Genomic DNA, 18,137 nt, shown 5'->3' on the forward strand with positions numbered 1-18,137 from the left:
TCAACATGAGGCTCTTTAGATCCTCTTCGCTTTCTGCCATTAGGGTGGTATCGTCTGCATATCGGAGGTTGTTGATAATTCTCCCAGCAATCTTAATTCCGACCTCTGATTCATCCAACCCGGCATTTCTCATGATGTACTCTGCATATAAGTTAAATAAGCAGGGTGACAATATGCAGCCTTGTCGTACTCCTTTCCCAATTTGGAACCAATCGGTTGTTCCATGTCTGGTTCTTACTGTTGCTTCTTGACCCTCGTACAGGTTTCTCAGGAGACAGGTAAGGTGGTCTGGTACTCCCATCTCTTTAAGAATTTGCCACAGTTTGTTGTGATCCACACAATCAAAGGCTTTAGCGTAGTCAATGAAGCAGAAATAGACGATTTTCTGGAATTCTCTTGCTTTCTCCATGATGCAGCGAATGTTGGCGATTTGATCTCTAGTTCCTCTGCCTCTTCGAAACCCAGCTTGTACTTCCGGTAGTTCTCGGTTCGCATACTGCTGAAGCCTAGCTTGTAGGATTTTGAGCATCACCTTGCTGGCATGTGAAATGAGCGCAATGGTGCGGTAGTTTGAACACTCTTTGGCATTGCCCTTCTTTGGAATTGGAATGTAAACTGACCTTTTCCAGTCTTGTGGCCACTGTTGAGTGTTCCAGATTTGTTGGCATATTGAATGCAGCACTTTAACAGCATCATCTTTTAGGATTTTAAATAGCTCGGCTGGAATACTGTCATCTCCGCTAGCTTTGTTGTTACTAATGCTTCCTAAGGCCCACTTGACTTCACTCTCGAGGATGTCCGGCTCAAGTTCAGTGACCGCACTATCATGGCTATCAGGGACATTCAGATCTTTCCTGTATAGTTCTTCTGTGTATTCCTGCCACCTCTTCTTAATCTCATCTGCTTCTGTTAGGTCCCTGCCTTCTTTGTCCTTTATCATGCCCGTCTTTGCACAAAACGTTCCCTTGAGATCTCCAATTTTCTTGAAGAGATCTCTAGTCTTTCCCATTCTGTTGTTTTCCTCGATTTCTTTGCATTGTTCATTTAAGAAGGCCTTCTTGTCTCTCCTTGCTATTCTCTGGAACTCTGCATTCAGTTGGCTATATCTTCCCCTTTCTCCCTTGCTTTTCACTTCCCTTCTTTCGTGAGCTACTTGTAAAGCCTCATCAGACAGCCACTTGGCTTTCTTGCATTTCTTTTTCTTTGGGATGGATTTCGTTGCTGCCTCCTGAACAATGTTACGGACCTCCGTCCATAGTTCCTCAGGCACTCTGTCTATCAGGTCTAATCCCTGAAATCTATTCCTCACCTCCACTGTATATTCATCAGGGATATGATTTAGGTCATCCCTGAATGGTTTAGTGGTTTTCCCGACGTTCTTCAATTTAAGCCGAAATTTTGCAAGAAGCAGCTCATGATCTGAGCCACAGTCAGCTCCAGGTCTTGTTTTGACTGACTGTATGGAGCTTCTCCATCTTTGGCTGCAAAGGACATAATCAATCTGATTTCGATATTGACCATCTGGTGACGTCCATGTGTAGAGTCGCCTCTTGTGCTGTTGGAAAAGAGTGTTTGCTATGATCAGCATGTTCTCTTGGCAAAACTCTATTAGCTTTTGTCCTGCTTCATTTTGTACACCAAGGCCATGCCTGCCTGTTATCCCGGTGATTTCTTGACTTCCTACTTTAGCATTCCAATCCCCTATGATGAAGAGGACATCTTTTTTTGGTGTTAGTTCTAGAAGGTGTTGTAGGTCTTCATAGAACCGATCAACCTCAGCTTCTTCGGCCTCAGTGGTTGGGGCATAGACTTGAATTACTGTGATGTTGAATGGTTTGCCTTGGATTCGTACTGAGATCATTCTATCGTTTTTAAGATTGTACCCCAGTACTGCTTTTCCCACCCTTTTGTTGACTATGAGTGCTACTCCATTTCTTCTAAGGGATTCTTGCCCACAATAGTAGATATGATGGTCACCTGAATTAAATTCACCCATGCCTGTCCATTTTAGTTCGCTGATTCCCAAGATGTCGATGTTCAATCTTGCCATCTCATGTTTGACCACCTCCAGCTTACCTTGATTCATTGATCTGACATTCCAGGTTCCTAAACAATATTGTTCTTTACAGCATCGGATTTTCTTTTCACCACCAGACACATCCACAGCTGAGTGTCCTTTCGGGTTTGGCCCAGCTGCTTCACTCTTTCTGGCGCTACTTGGAAATACCCTCTGCTCTTCCCCAGTAGCATATTGGACACCTTCCGACCTGAGGGGCTCATCTTCCGGCGTCATCTCTTTTAGCCTTGTGATACGTTCCATGGGGTTTTCTTGGCAAGAATACTGGAGTGGGTTGCCATTTCCTTCTCCAGTGGACCACATTTTGTCAGAACTCTCTGCCATGACCTGTCCGTCTTGGGTGGCCCTGCACGGCATAGCTTATGGCTTCACTGAGTTACGCAAGCCCCTTCGCCACAACAAGGCAGTGATCCATGAAGGGGTAGAAATAACTACTATAATTTAAATAGAAATGCAATATATGTCAACAAAGCAGAAAAGACTGACTAGGTGACCTGTGTGTCCAGTCTGCTGTCCATGTGCTAACTGCTGATGGGCAATTTCAAAGCTCCTATTCTCTCTCCTTATGGTTCTTTGACTTTGGACTGGACGCCTCTTCAAACAGAGGACCCCTTCAAATAGAGGACTGTCCTCTGCCACTTCTCCAAAATAGAGGACTGCCCTCTGTAAAGTAGTACACCTCCCCCTGCCTACCCTGAGCTCTCCAGTATGTAATACATCAGATGGTTTTCAAACTGTGTTCCAGGACAACCTCTGATTCTTCAAGAAGTTCAGTCAAGGTGGGAAAACTACCTGGAAAGTCAGCTTCCCCATCCAATGCCCAAGCATCATTCCTATGGGCCTGGTACAAACTTGTAACATGGCTCCCCCCTCCCTTCCCCCACTCCTCCCCAAAGGCCTCATCTGTTGCGGGGGGAGTGGAGGCTTGAGTGGTGTCCTTTAAGCTTCTTTAGGTACCTTTGCTTAAAATCCATACATTTCTAGCGGCCTGGTTTACAGCTATAGACAGTATATATATCTTAATTATACACAAACGCACTGTCAAACACCCTCTAGATCAGAACTTTCCAAACTTTTCATGTTGGTGACACACTTTTTAGACAAGACATGCATCATCATTTCGTGACATGGTAATTCAGTTTTACTAGCAAACCGGAGGTTAAACTAACCCGTTGTAAGAGATACGGACACATACATAAATTGTAATAACGAAATGTATGGGGATAGAACATATCTCATGAAAACCTTTCATTTATATTTTTTAAAATATATGATTTGTAAGATAATAACATACATTGTTGTCATTTATGAGTAACAGTATGTAAATATGTGCAAGAAAATGTGAAAAATAAACAAAATTAACTGAAGTATTTACAATACCTATTAGGACACATAGGCCCAGGTAGGAGCTCAGCTGCAAAAACACATGAAGTAGAGAAGCAAAAGTCCAACAAAAATGGTGTAAACATATATGTCTCACTACAAGGCTATGTTGCTGTAAATATTTGCAGTGCCTATGTCCAGAGTCCAGTTCCAGCACTCTCGGGTGGTACACTGCCGGTGGGTGGTTAATCCACAATTACAGCAGAGTGAAAATAAAAATAAATGGCAGAAATCAAATTATAAGTGCCACGTGGTGGGTGGCTTGCTGTTTGCCACATTGGGCTTGGGAGGGTGGCCGCCCTTCAGCCAGCAGCAGGTGGGTTGACTGGGTGACAGCCTGCAGCTGCGCTCGCCCGGGTGCTTGGGAGCACGCTGATTCTGAGGCTTCTGGCCTCCACTGAGCTCCGTTCCGACTGGCCAAGATGGCGGACGGCCCGCTTGGTGCTGTCCCAGCCCCAGGCGGCGTTTCCACCCGCGCGCTACTCTGGCCTGGCCACACAGGAGTGCGGTGCAGAAGTCCACGAAGGGCACGCTCGAAATCTCGCAGGGCTGGTGGCCGCTGCCACTTCTCCACACCGGCGTCGGCCAAGCTCTGCTCCCAGGGCGGCGCCTCCCCTCCCCTCTCTTCGCCCCGCGCCTCTACCTCGCCGTACTGCTCCAACACCGCCAATCACGAGCGCCCTACGTCAAGACGCCACAAGATCCTAAAGCAGCTAATGTTAAAGCAGCTAAGCCTTAGCTGCTTTAACATTAGCTGCTTTAGGAAGTTCCGGTGGAGGGGCCAAGGGAAGCAAACGCGAGTAAGGGAGCTCTGTGGTGCCCTTCCGCACAATTTTCTGCATTTTGTGCGACACACCTACACACTGCCACCAACACACTAATGTGTCGCGGCACACAGTTTGGAAAGCTCTGCTCTAGATGCTGTTCCCTTTCCCTGGCATCTGTATCAGTTCTTTTATGCACTGCAGAGATCAGAGGCCTACCTCATTTGCTCAAGTATATTCCGGAGCCTATAAATCCTAACAGCAGCACTAGATCACACTGCCCTTAGGATTTCAATGTCCCTGACTTTTATGATGCTTATTCCTTCATTCTGTTAGGACACCCTGCTGGCTCCTCTGCCTGTCCATAGTGAGCATGACATACAAAGGGAAGTATACCCACCTGTTTCTCAAAATGCAAGTCCTAGAGTTTCGTATATGAGCAACATTCTCTCTCTCTCTCTCTCTCTCAGTCTCTCTCTCTCTCTGATCCTGGGTCAGCAGCTCACTGTTCAGAATGCTGCTTGTTCTGTTCTCTCACAAGAAATCCTCACAAGATCTGAGATCTGAACACCCCATATAGATGCAGGGAAATAAGGTAAAACACTCTCAAGCATAATCTACAATTCACCACCAGTTTTTTTCATTATGGTACTGTACTTGCAGCCCAAGCAGCCACACACACCCCTCGACCAAAGTAAAGTGTCCCTTTCTCTCACCTGGTGCTTGGGCCATGTGTCTACCAATACTGATCCTTCTCTGCAATGCAAAAAGGTGACAGCTGGATGTACTCTAGTGCATACTCAGTCTACATGGGGCAATTGCAGTTAGGGGCCATTTGTGAACTTGTTAGATAAAAAGTCCTTGCTTTCGGTTTAGAAGAAAAGAATGCCAGGCAGGCAGCAGTGGATCCAACACTATTTTATTGAACGTTTTGCAAAACGGGTGCAGAGCAGTCTGGACCCTGAGACATGTGTGCAAAAGCCTTTTATATCATATCGCTTCTATTGTTCTCACCAGTAACCAATGAAACAGTTAGTACATCGGCTCACTAAGTTAATATCCAATAAACAGTCACTATCAGCTTACCAAGCCGTTAGTCATGAGTGCGTCAGTATGATTCCCTTTTTGCTCCGCCTATATTTTCCCGCCACTCGGGCTCTTACGTAACTTGAGACACCAATGGTTATGGAGTCTCCTTTTTCTAACAATTCCTTCCTTTAAGTCTTTATTCACGTCTTAAAGCATTTAAAACGGAGTTTCTTTATCAGCACAATAAAGCAAGAGCATCTGTTTTGACAGAGCGGTTTCAATTAACCGCTGGGATAAGCCTCTAGTGCAGGGGATAATGCAACAACCAAATAACACTAAAACTCCTATCATCACTACAAGCGAAATAAGGATTGAGGCTGCTAGGTGTTTCCATTTTCCAAACCATCTCTCCAACCAGTCAGTCACGGGGTTGTTAATCCCTGAATTCTCGGCTAATTCTTCAGACAAGGCGGTGAGACCCTGCAAAGCCCTTGTTACCATGCCATCTGGGGCAGTGTTGTTAGGGATGAAGGTGCAACACCGTCCACCTAGCATGACACAAACCCCTCCTTTTTCTGCTAACATCATATCAAGAACACGCCGATTTTCCCAAGCCATTTGGCTGGTGGCATCTAGCTGCTCAGCCAATCCTTTTACAGCATCTCGAGTATAGTTTATAAACCTCTGCTGATTATAATAAACGTAATTGATCCAATCTACATTTTTGTTAATGGTCACCCACCAAAACAGGGTAGATTCAAATCCTGCAGAAATTTGATTTCTTCCTTTGAACTCATCTGGCACTCCCCTTGGTACTCCTATGGAGTCAATATATATTTGATCATCAAAAGGGGTTACTGATCGTTTCTGCCGGGGTTGGCCAGTCTTCTCTGCTGGATGGTATGCAATTGAAAAGGGGACTGCCAACTGAACTAACCCACAAGCTCCGGACCAATTGGAGGGCAATACCTCATACAACTCTAGGCCACCACAATACCACCAGAGATCAGCTCGTGGGATTGAAAGGGAATTATTCCTAAAGCGGGTAGAATTAACACATCTTACTTTACTCGTCAGGTTCCCTATACGCCCCTCTGTGTCTGCAAGGTTTCAGTGTATGCATCCGGTATGGTTTCTTCTTTGCAGGAAGACTGTGGAAGGTCTGACACGATCCTTTGATTTGAGTGGGGGGTATAATTTATTGAGGGTTTGGCATTCCTCCTCTCCCCATGCATCAGGGTGTTGGAACAAACGGATCACGCAGGTGAGGAGGGAAGGAGTGTCCCATCCCAGTGGAAAGGGCAGCACCTTTGCCACAGATCTCCCTGTGGCACAAACAAAACAGTCAGACTTATTTAAAGACTTGGCTGTATACTTTATCCACTCTAACCACACATTATCAGTTTCCTCTGTTATTGGGATCCCTAACCTGGTTCTCCAGGGACGCCTCTCTTTCTCAGGGATCTGTACCAGAAGTGGTCTGAGGGGTGTTGGTGTGACATTTCGGGGTTTTATCTTAAAGCTGTCAAGCCCAAGTCCTTGAGGTATCACCATCCACGTTAATATTTCTTTAACCAACATTACCAACACCACCCACAATACTTGCTTCATATTACAAGTTTTTTGTAATTCGAACCCGAGCTTTTCCCAGATGTTGTGACTTGTATATTACAGGCGATTGTGGCTCCTGGATGGCTTCTTCGCCTGTGTCCTTGGCAGCTTCCAGAGGGGTGCCAGGGAGCAAAGGACTGTTGCCTGTGTCCTCCTGTTCTTTCCAAGTGACAGAAGGAAGCGAGGGTCGCTTAAATGGCTTTATCCGGCTGCAATGTGTCCATTTACTAGAACCCACAAGCTTTACACACGAGTGGCTGGTTGGTCCCACCAAATAAGGCCCCTCCCACCCTTCCTTTAAAGCTTCTTTATTCCACTTTTTCAGCAACACCTCGTCTCCCGTCTGGAAGAGATGGATAGGTGCATCTAACGGCAGTCTCTGAAACGGAACGGAATAAGCTCGTAGCTGTGAAAGAACAGACTGTAGAGAAGTCAACTGATCCCTTAGCATCTGATCACCCACCTCCCACTTGACTTCCTCCCTCCTTCCGCAGTGTACCCGAGGCGGGAACCCAAACATCAGTTCAAAGGGGGACAATTTTATGTCCTTTCTTGGCATCCTTCGAAGCTTCGTTAAAGCTATTGGCAGAGCCTCAACCCAAGTGAGCTTCACCCCTCGTTGGAGTTTGGTTAAAGTCTCCTTGAGGCTCCGATTGATTCTTTCAACCTGTCCACTTGCCTGGGGCCTCCAGGGGCAATGTAAATGCCACTCTATTCCCAGAGCTTGTGCCAGCCCCCGTGTAATAACTGAGGTGAAATGTGAGCCCTGATCAGACTCTATAACTTCGGGCAGGGAGAACCGGTGCACCACCTCCTGTAACAATTTAGCAACAACAGTTTTAGCTTGGCAGTTCCTACATGGAAACGCCTCTACCCACCCTGTCATTTGACATACTATTACAAGCAAATACCTGTAACCCCTACATGGTGGCATCTCAGCAAAATCAATCTGCGCCCTCTGGAAAGGATAGTAGGCCCATGGTCGCCCTCCTTTTGGAGGAGGGGGTGCCCTGGGAGGGTTGGTTTTCTGGCAAACTTCACAGGTTGCGGCTAGTCGGTGGGCGCATACAGTTAAGCCAGGGGAGACAAACAGCCTCTTGCAATAGTCGATCATGGCTGATGCTCCAGGGTGTCCAAGAGAATGGTGAACTTGCTCTAGAACAACCCTCTGCAGGGTCTGTGGAAGAAGCAGTCTTCCATCTGTCATCTGGATCCATCCGTCATCACAGGGACTTATTCCGTGTTCTTGTGCCATTCGTAACTCAGCAGGGGAGTATGTGGGGCGCTCTTTTCTTTTGGGTAGAATGAGGAATGTTCCTTGGATTCCCTCTCTGGCTGCTCTTTTTGCGGCCTCATCTGCCTTCTGGTTTCCCTGTCTCCATTTTTCCTCTTTTTCTTTCCCATGGGCTCGGACGTGGACAACAGCTACTTGTGAGGGTAGCTGGAGGGCGTCCAGAAGATCCACTATTAGGCCGCCATTAGCCACTGGAGATCCGTTTGCTGTAAGGAATCCCCTCTCTTTCCACAGTTGCCCATGAGCATGCACAACGGCGAAGGCATTTTTGCTATCGGTATAAATATTTACTCGTTTTCCCTTGCTGGCTTGCAGGGCTCTTGTCAGGGCTACCAGTTCAGCGGATTGGGCGGAGAAATGAGGAGGCAGCCTTTCCTCACGCACACTCTCCTCTAGAGTAACGACAGCCGCGCCTGTGTAGCGCCTTCCATCCAGCATATAGCTAGATCCATCTACAAACAGATCTCTGGCTCCCTCTATTGGTTCATCCTCAAGGTCCGGTCGGCCTTTGGTGTCCAGGTCTAATACTTCAAGGCAGTCATGATCTGGGAGTCCTGATCCGTTTGTGCCCAGTAATGTTGGCAGCAGTGTGGCGATATTAAAGCTGGAGCAAGCCTTAAAAGTGAGGTTTTCGTTTGTTAGTAAACCTATTTCATATCGGGAATGCCGGGCTGGGTTGAGAAATTTGCTTCCTCCTCCTGATCCCAAAATTTGTGGCACTCCATGCGGCACCCAAATTTCAATGGGTCCTCCCATTGTCAATTTCTCCGCTTCAGCGCAAACCAGAGCCGTTGCCGCTACTGCCCTCAGGCAACTTGGCCATCCTCGCGCTACGACATCTAGGACCTTGGAGTAATATCCCACTGGTCTCCAAGAGGGCCCTTTTCGCTGGCAAAGCACTCCCGAAGCTATGCCCTTATTTTCATGCACATAAAGTCTAAATGGCCAGCTGGGATTTGGTATGGCTAGAGCAGGTGGTGACACAAGAGCAGCTTTAAGACTGAGAAAAGACTTATTCATTTCCTTAGTCCATTTCCATTTATCCAGTCTATCTTTCTGCAGCGCCTCATACAGCGGCCGCGCTGTCTCCCCATAGTTTGCTATCCATAGTCGGCAGAATCCGGTCAGCCCCAGGTAGGCCCTCAATTCGTGGTGGGACTTAGGGACAGGAGTGTCACGGATGACTTCAACTCTTTCTTGCCCTAGGCTCCGAGTCCCCTTAGTTATGTGGTAGCCTAGGAATTTTACAGTTGGTTGGGCCAACTGTACTTTTTCTTTTGACACTTTATACCCCCCCCCCCGCTAGATAGTTGAGGAGGGAAACCGTCCCACTCAGGCACGCATTCTTGGCCTTGGCTGAAATCAGGAGGTCGTCACAGTACTGGAGGAGATGCACCTCTGAGTGCTGCTGGACCCAGGGTTCGAGATCCTTTTGGAGCTGCTGGCCAAAGACCACCGGTGAGAGATTCAGCCCCTGAGGGATGACTGTCCATGCTAATTGAACTTTTGACCCCCCCCCCTGGGCTTTCCCATTCAAAGGCGAACAAAGGCCTTGAATCAGGGTGGAGGGGGATGCTGAAAAAGGCGTCTTTTAGGTCTATGACAGTGAACCAGGCGTGCTCTTCCGGAATTCCTACAAGGAGGGTGTGTGGGTTGGGGACCACAGGATGGGGGGCCTCGATCTGCTGATTAATGAGCCGGAGGTCTTGCACTAAGCGGTAGCCCTTGCCCCCCCTCCCCTTTTTGGCACAGCGATGATGGGCGTGTTATAGGGAGACATTATCTCAATGAGCCGGCCTTCTTCTCGGAGCTTTGTTATTACTGGTTGTAGGCCCTCCTTTCCTTGGCGGGAAAGGGGATACTGTTTCACATGAACAGGCCTTGCTCCCTCCTTGAGGGGAATTTTGTATGGTGCTGCCGACTTGGCACGAGAGGCCCCTCCAATCCCGGCCCAAGCTAGAGGGTTGACTCTGTTTTCTATTAAGCTCCAGTCCTCGGTGGCCTCTGGGATGGATTCTTCTGCAACCTTCAAAAGGGCCATTTGGTAGTTACTACTCTGCTGTTTAGGGAGCCGTATCTCCATCCTTCCGTCAGGAGTAAAAGCAATCTCAATTTGGAGTTTAGTCAATAAGTCCCTCCCTAGCAATGCCACCGGACAGGAGGGGGTACAGACAAATGCATGTTCTAGGTGTGTTTTCCCAACCTTGGTGAACAGGGGACGAGAGAGGGGCACTTGAGTTGCCCTTCCCTCGACCCCCATTATGGTGGTGAACCCCCCACCTCCCGTTGGGGGCTCACTGAGGGGGAGGATGGACAGGGCGGCCCCTGTGTCCACAAGGGCTTTGTAGGAGTGGCCCCCAACCTTTATTTTGACCATGGGGTCCCGTCTTGCCTCAGAGACGGCTAAGAGGGGGCCGGGCCCCGGTCTGTCCTAATCTCTTTCCTGTTCATACAGAACTCTCTGCGCTTCTCCCGTATTTTCCCCTCTCTCTTTCTGCTTCAAAGCCTCACAGTCACGCTTCCAGTGCCCCATTTTCTTACAAAAGGCACATTGATCTTTCCCCAGGGGAGATCCTTTCCTTCCCCCTTTCCTCCCCTTCCTAGCTCCCTCCTTGTCAGGTTTAAGAACCGCAGCAAGGAGCTTGGCCTGCCTCTTGTCTTTTTCTTTTCCTTCTTCTTCTTCTCGCCTCTCATAAACCTTTTGAGCTACTTCAACTAAAACTCCTAAGTCAGCTGCCAACCCTCCTTCAACTTTTTGCAACTTCTTTCTGATGTCCTGGCAGCTATTTCCCACGAACTGAGTCATGAGGATCCTTAAATTATTTGGATCATTCAAGTCAATGTCAGTATATTTAGCGAAGGCTTCCCTCAGCCTTTGGAGGAACACAGCAGGAGGTTCGTTTTTGTCTTGCTTTAGAGTCAGGACTTTTTGCAAATTGGGGGCCCTTCTCGCGGCTTGCTTCATGCCTGCTAAAATGAGTCGAAAATAGTCAGCATGTAAGCGTCTATGTGCCGCTGTGGCCACCCCCCAATTGGGTCGCCCTGTGGGCAGAACCTCCACCGTCTCCTCCTCAGTTGCTTGGGGATTTTCCTCCCTATACTTGGCTCGTGCCCCTGCAAGGATGGTTGGCTTTTGGCTGAGAAAACAGGTGTTCAATAGCATTTGTGTATCGTCCCATGTGGGGTTGTGAGTAAGCCTCACATTCTCCATCAGAGACAGGAGTGGCCCGGGATCCTCTTCAAAGGAGGGGTTAAATTGTTTCCAATTATACAAATCAGATGTTGTGAATGGGACATAAACAAACATCGTCCCTTGAGGATGTTGGGCGGTAGGGTCGGGGACTTCTCTGATGGGGAAGGTGAACTTCACCGGTGGTTGGGGGTCCTTTCGCAGGTTGTAGTTAGGTCCCCCTTTTGCCTCTCTCTGTAGGACCTCCAATTTTTCCTCTAGGGAATATAGACGATCTTGGAGAGTGTCCTGGCGTTCAACTAGAGGGGTGGGGTCCTCCGGTACTATTTCATGAGAGGGGTCCTTCTCGGGGGCATCTAACCACTGGGCGGGCCCCTCAGGAGAGGGTGGTGGTTGCAACGAGCGCCCTGCGACGGCTGTCCCGTAGGGAGGAGGAAGCAGTAGGTCCTCCGGTGCCATGGCCACGACCCTGGGTGGTCCTTCTTTTGGTGGTTTCCTTTTGACCACCATGGGAAGGGCAAGGGACATGCATTTAACAACCCACGGAGCAGGCCTGCCGCCAAGGGGCACACAAGTTGCCCACGAATCAATATAAGGGAACTGGTCCCAACTTCCCCTCTGTGCTACTATTGTTCGCACATCAGATACCAAGGTTGGGTCAAAAGACCCCTCGGGTGGCCATTTGGGTTCTAATATTGGCCATTCCCGGGTGCAAAAAAAGACAAGACGATCCTTTGTCATCTTAGTTCCATAATCCTGCTTAAAATGTGACCAATTGCGCAAACAACACTCCAAGGGCGTATGGGACTTCTTCGCAGACTTAGATTGGGACCCGCTCATGACGGTGGGAATTTCAGTCAGCAATTCTTGCGCTTCGCCCTCCTCTGACCTAGCCCGTCTCCGGGGTAAGGAAATGCAGATCGGGGCTCCTCACTCGCTTCGCCCGTAGGCGTCTCACACAATCACAAACACACCACCGTCCCGCGTTTATCCCCTGATGTAAGCTGTTTCACTTACCCCAAAAGCCTCTTCTGTCCCGCCCGCAGCTGCGTCCAGCTGCTTTATTGATCCACTGCCGGTGCCTAAAAGGAGTGATCACGTCTCCCTCTTCCTCTGGCGTTGGTCCCCAGGCGCTTCTGCCGCCACCGTCGTGAGGAGAAGGCAGTATAAAACAACCGCCTGTGGCCACTTCTCCTCCGCGGCCCCTCGGCTCAGCGCGAAGGGGACGCGCCCCAAAGCAGGATCCGAGTCACGGCACCAAATTGTTAGATAAAAAGTCCTTGCTTTCGGTTTAGAAGAAAAGAATGCCAGGCAGGCAGCAGTGGATCCAACACTATTTTATTGAACGTTTTGCAAAACGGGTGCAGAGCAGTCTGGACCCCGAGACACGTGTGCAAAAGCCTTTTATATCATATCGCTTCTATTGTTCTCACCAGTAACCAATGAAACAGTTAGTACATCGGCTCACTAAGTTAATATCCAATAAACAGTCACTATCAGCTTACCAAGCCGTTAGTCATGAGTGCGTCAGTATGATTCCCTTTTTGCTCCGCCTATATTTTCCCGCCACTCGGGCTCTTGCGTAACTTGAGACGCCAATGGTTATGGAGTCTCCTTTTTCTAACAAACTGGTGTGCAATCTAGAATATGTTCGTGTAGGGCCTCCTCAGCAGACAAACTGAGATGAAAAGCTAACTGCAATAAACCACTGGCATCGAAACCTTCAACAGGAATACACTTGAGGAACTGATTTGATCTCTGATTACAACCAGCTCCCAGGATCGTGGATTTTAGCCTTATATACTTATAAATATAACATCACCTATTTAAAAAAGAAGTGTTCTAAAATCAGTTTCAGATTTGTTTTGCTGCATCCAATATGTTCCAGTCTGCCATGTAAAAAGCACAGCTGGGATAGACTCATCTTCCACCTGGGCACTTCAGCTGAATTGTGCTAAATAGTCATCCCTAATGAAAAATGAAGTAAAGTTGGGGTGGGGGGGTTGTTTTAAAAACCATGCCTTTTGTTTATTATGTAGATGCTAAGTCCTGAGTCTAGGGATGTTGGAGAAATCCGCCATGGATTCAAATGAGGCTGGATTCTTTTGAATCCAGCCTCAGGAATCCGCCGCGGACTGGCACCACTTACCTCTGCTCCAGGAGGATTGGAGGTGGAATGGCACTCAGCTGCTTCTTGCCGGCCAGAGCCGTTCACCTCCTCCCTGGAATTTGGAGAACTTCAGCGAGCTCAAATTTTGCTGATTCGCTCATCCCTAGACTCTGAGGAGAGACTAGCAGAGCCCTGGGCAATGTGGATGCCAGCAGAGATTCTGTCAAAGAAGAACACACAAAGAATGAAGAACCCTGGATTCGGGGCGGGGGGGCTAAGACAAGTGGCAGCTTTGAAAACCAGACTGGCAAATGAAAGGGGGATCTCCTGGGAGAGTGTCCCCTTAGCCCCAAAGAGAATCCAGAAATGCAGGCCGTGGTGTGGTTCCATATCAACAAACCCATTCTGTATGGTGGCCACTTACAAATAGCCGCCCCCCACCCCAAGAAGCCAAAAGAGGGCACCAATTTGTATAAAATTTGTGTATGTGAACTGATACGTATAAATGTAAATTTATACATAATTATTACATTTTAAATAAAAATACACCATAGTGCAAAAGACTGTGACCAGATGACCTGTCTGCCTGCCCCATTCAGTCTGTTCAAATAGAGGACACCTTCAAATGCAGGACAGTTCTTTGGCAGCCCTTCAAGAGAGGATTGTCCTCTGTAAAAGATGATACAAGCCCCGCTCCATCACTGTTCTATCAGGTTTCAACTCCACTTGGAGCAGGTCTTTTGTAAAGCTAATGGGTCTTAATAGCCCACTCAAGACCAAGCCACCCCAGAATACTTTGCATTACAACAAGCGTAGCTCAGAACAATATACTGTTGCTGGGAAAATCCATTTTCTCCCCATCTACTGTGAGGATTGCAGTAGGGATGTACGAAAGGTACTTACCTTTCGGGGATTATGCTGATGGTGCGGGGGGAGGCGTTCTGTCCCGCCCCCCGGAATCCTCGCCGGGGGGGAGGCGCTCTGTTCCTCCCCCCCCCCCCGGAATCCTGGCCGGCTGGCTGTGCTCCGCACCGGACATCCGGCCACTGGCTAGCAGGGACGCAAATGGAAGCGGCCATAGCCGCCGCCATTTGCGTCCCTGCAGTCAGCCGTGATAGGGTACGTAAATGTTTTTGTAGCCTATCACGGCTGACTAAAACAAAAAACAAAAAAACCGCGCATACGCAAATGGCGGCAGCCATGGCCGCCGCCATTTGCGTCCCTTATTTTGGTACATCTTAGTCTACGTAAACATTTACATAGACTAAGACGGCGAAAATAAGGGGAACACAAATAGCGTAGCATCTACGCTATTTGCATTCCCCTTATTTTCGCCGTCTTAGCCTACATAAATTTTTACGTAGACTAAGACGTGCCAAAATAAGGAACGCAAATGGCAGCGGCCATAGCCACCGCCATTTGCGTATGCGCTTTTTTTTTTTTTAAGTCAGCCGTGATAGGCTACATAAAGATTTACGTAGCCTATCATGGTGTTTTTTTAAAATCTAGCTGTGATAGGCTACGTAAATCTTTACGTAGCCTATCATGTTTTTTTGGTTTTTTTTTTTTTGTTTTTTTAAACCTAGAAATGGCGGTGGTGGCAGCCGGTCGGAAGACCTACCGCTGCAGCCGCAGCCGCTGCAGCCGAACCGCAGCTGCCACCACCAGGAAGATCCGCCCCAGGTAAGTCCCGTCCCGGGGGGGTGGCGGGGGGGTGGCGGGCTGTTCCGCCACCGATTTCGGGGGGCCGAATGCACTGGCATTCGGCCTCCCCGAGATCCATGGCGGAACTTTCGTACATCCCTAGATTGCAGCTAAGCTCAGAGGAAACAGGGAAGCCTCAAGGGGACAGGGCAGATGGCATCATTGCCCCTTCTAACCAAAATGGCCCAGGGCTTTGACCTTGTGAGCCATGACTCCACTACAACACTCTTGAGTTTGTGCTTATTCTGAATAGAGGGGAAATGGCTGTGCTTTGGTGCTTGTTGAAAGGTCCCTCAAGAACGCAATGAACAATTGAATTAGGTTGTTGAGGAGATATGGCTTGGCATGACCAAGAATTTCTTAGCCCGGAGCACAAATGACAAGGAAGCTCTCTTTCCCATATCAATAGAGGGTGGTGACTGGACCTGCAAATGCATCCCATCCTAGATAGCCAGCTTTTGCCAGCTACCCTTTACAGACAATATGAAGGCTAAGAAACCAAACAGGAGCATGAGGCCAAAATGGTTAGACACTGTAGCAAGCTACAACCAGAAGGATATATTTTGATAACTATAATCCCTACAAAGATTCAGCCATAGTCATTTTCTGCAAAGTTTATCAATGGCATTCTGGAAACTATAATTCTGTGCAGCTGAATCCTGGTACCCCAACAGGCACACTACACAGCTTTATGAGGAAATATCAGAGAGATTTGAGAAGGAAATTTGTGTGATATAATAAGGGGAATTGGTAGCTCATGGATTTTATAGACTTTAATGGTCTTGTACACACATTTCTGAACATCACGTAGCATGGAAGCCATCATTGCTGACTTAAAAGTGGTCCTGGTTGTGAAGAGGTTGAATCAATAGGGTAAATACCCAATTCCTTTAGTTAAGTTTCTGGATCAAGTGAATGAAAGCACAGATCCATTCCATAGCAAGACAAGGAAGGATACCAATGGACAGCTGAAGCCAAGTTGGAGCAAGAACATTCTGTACAGGACTGTGCCTGGCCTAACCTGTCCCAGAAGGATTTATAGAGGGCACCCAGCCAATTTGAAGACCTGACCAAGGGCCAGTTATAGCCAGGACACTCCTGAAATTAGAGTTTATCCTAAAGTGTTATTTCAAGGTGAATTTTTAGGTTCCTGCTCAGGCAAAACATCAGAATGGCAAAGGAAGAGTTCTGGGGAAGCTGGCAAAATTTCTCGGGTGGGTTTCACACATTCCTTCCTGCAACCTAAGGAAAAGTTGAATGCTTTCCAAGCTTTCTAGATTAGTTGACTCATGAGGGTGGCCAGGTGTCCTACTTTACAGAGGACAGCCCCAGCAGCAAGTTCTGGTTTCAAGGCAGTCACATTTGGCACTGATAATCTGCGAATTAATGTTGCTCCTGTGTATGAAGATGCAGGAACCGATGTGAAGGAAATATGGTAATGTCTGAATTGGAGGCTGCAGAAATTCTCCCCTCCCAACCTGGAAGTACCCTACCCCCAATAATAATGAGTTAAGGGTGCAACCCTATCAAGATAGACATCAGCCTCCAAACTTGGAGGCTGACACTTCTCCAATGCAGGTCAGGCAGAGCACAAAGGGAATCCTATCCTCCTCCCTCTGCTCACCCTGCATTCTTGGCTAGACATGCGATTTTGTGCATCTAGCCAGGGCTGCAGAGGGGGGCAGGAATGGGTCTGGAGACCCCATAGGAAGCAATATGAAGGGGCTTCTGCAGTCTCCTCCCCTCCCTGCCCCCTTTTTGCCCTGTCCACGCTCCGTTTTACAAGCACAGAGAGGCAGTCCCTATGGTTCTCCCTGTGCAGGCTACGAGGGGGAAGGGAGGGGTGGGGAGTGTGGTTTACTGGTTCTGAGCTTGGATCACTGTCTACAAGCTTGGAAAATCCTATGGCCTTCTAGACAGTGTCTAGTGGCCATAGGATTGCTCTCCCCTTGACTAACAATTTCCTGCTCTTTTATAACACCCAAAATCAGCGCCTAAAGTGGCCAGCTCACTCTGTTTAATGGTAGGGCCACCCTGGCTAACAGTTTGCAGTGGCTTCATGAGGTCTAGCCTTTGCTGTTTTGTGTTTTGTAAACCTGCTACCGAGAAAGTATAATGGCACCACTCAATTAGAAAGGCAAATGATTCATAAAATAACAAGTGTAATGACATAAAGCAGATTTGAAAGTTCAAAACAATTTCCAATTTGCAGTTATACCATACAGTCTAACAGAGCAAATGTTGCCAAATAGCATCATTAGCATTTACATCCCAAAAGGACACCATATGCAGCTAAGGGGTATTGATTATTGCTCTCCATTGGAAGGGAAATTAAAACCAAGGAAAGTGTGACAGAATGGGATGAAATATACATGGAATGCTTTTAACTAATGCGGGGGGGGGGGACTAGAAAACTCATGCCTGCTTTGACGCAAATGCTATTTCCTTGTAATAATACCTAAATGAATATTCCAAAATAAAAGCTGCACATCTCTTTCTTGGAGTTAATAACTCAGCTATGAAATAGCAGCATATCATTTTGAAAGAGTACCGCATGCACAAACATACCTGGCAATAGGGACAGATGAATCTGTCAGTTTGGGTTTCTCTCAATGGTTTCTCGTTTTTCAGATCTTAAGTTCAGTTCATCTTGAACTTTGAGAATGTTTCTTTTAAAGTTTTCTTGAAAGTTCATTAGCATTTTGGTGCACATTTCTTCTAACATGCATTTTTTCATGCTTTGCTACCTAATATTCACATTTTTGCAAGCAATTTTCCTAACACAATGTATTTCTGATAATAATTTTTCCTAATACATACACTGGACAACTCCAGTGTAAAATTCGGATTTTGAAGGATAAATGAGTTTTGGTTGGTATATGGTTTGAAAGTGCAAAATTAAAATGCAAACTGCATAAATTTCTCCTGCATCCCTACCTGGTAATGCACACATACCTTAGTCATCCCTCCTCTCT

This window comes from Heloderma suspectum, chromosome 3 (assembly GCF_057233095.1).
Source record: "Heloderma suspectum isolate Gila_16-S chromosome 3, 16-S_ref, whole genome shotgun sequence".
NCBI classification, from domain to species: domain Eukaryota; kingdom Metazoa; phylum Chordata; class Lepidosauria; order Squamata; family Helodermatidae; genus Heloderma; species Heloderma suspectum.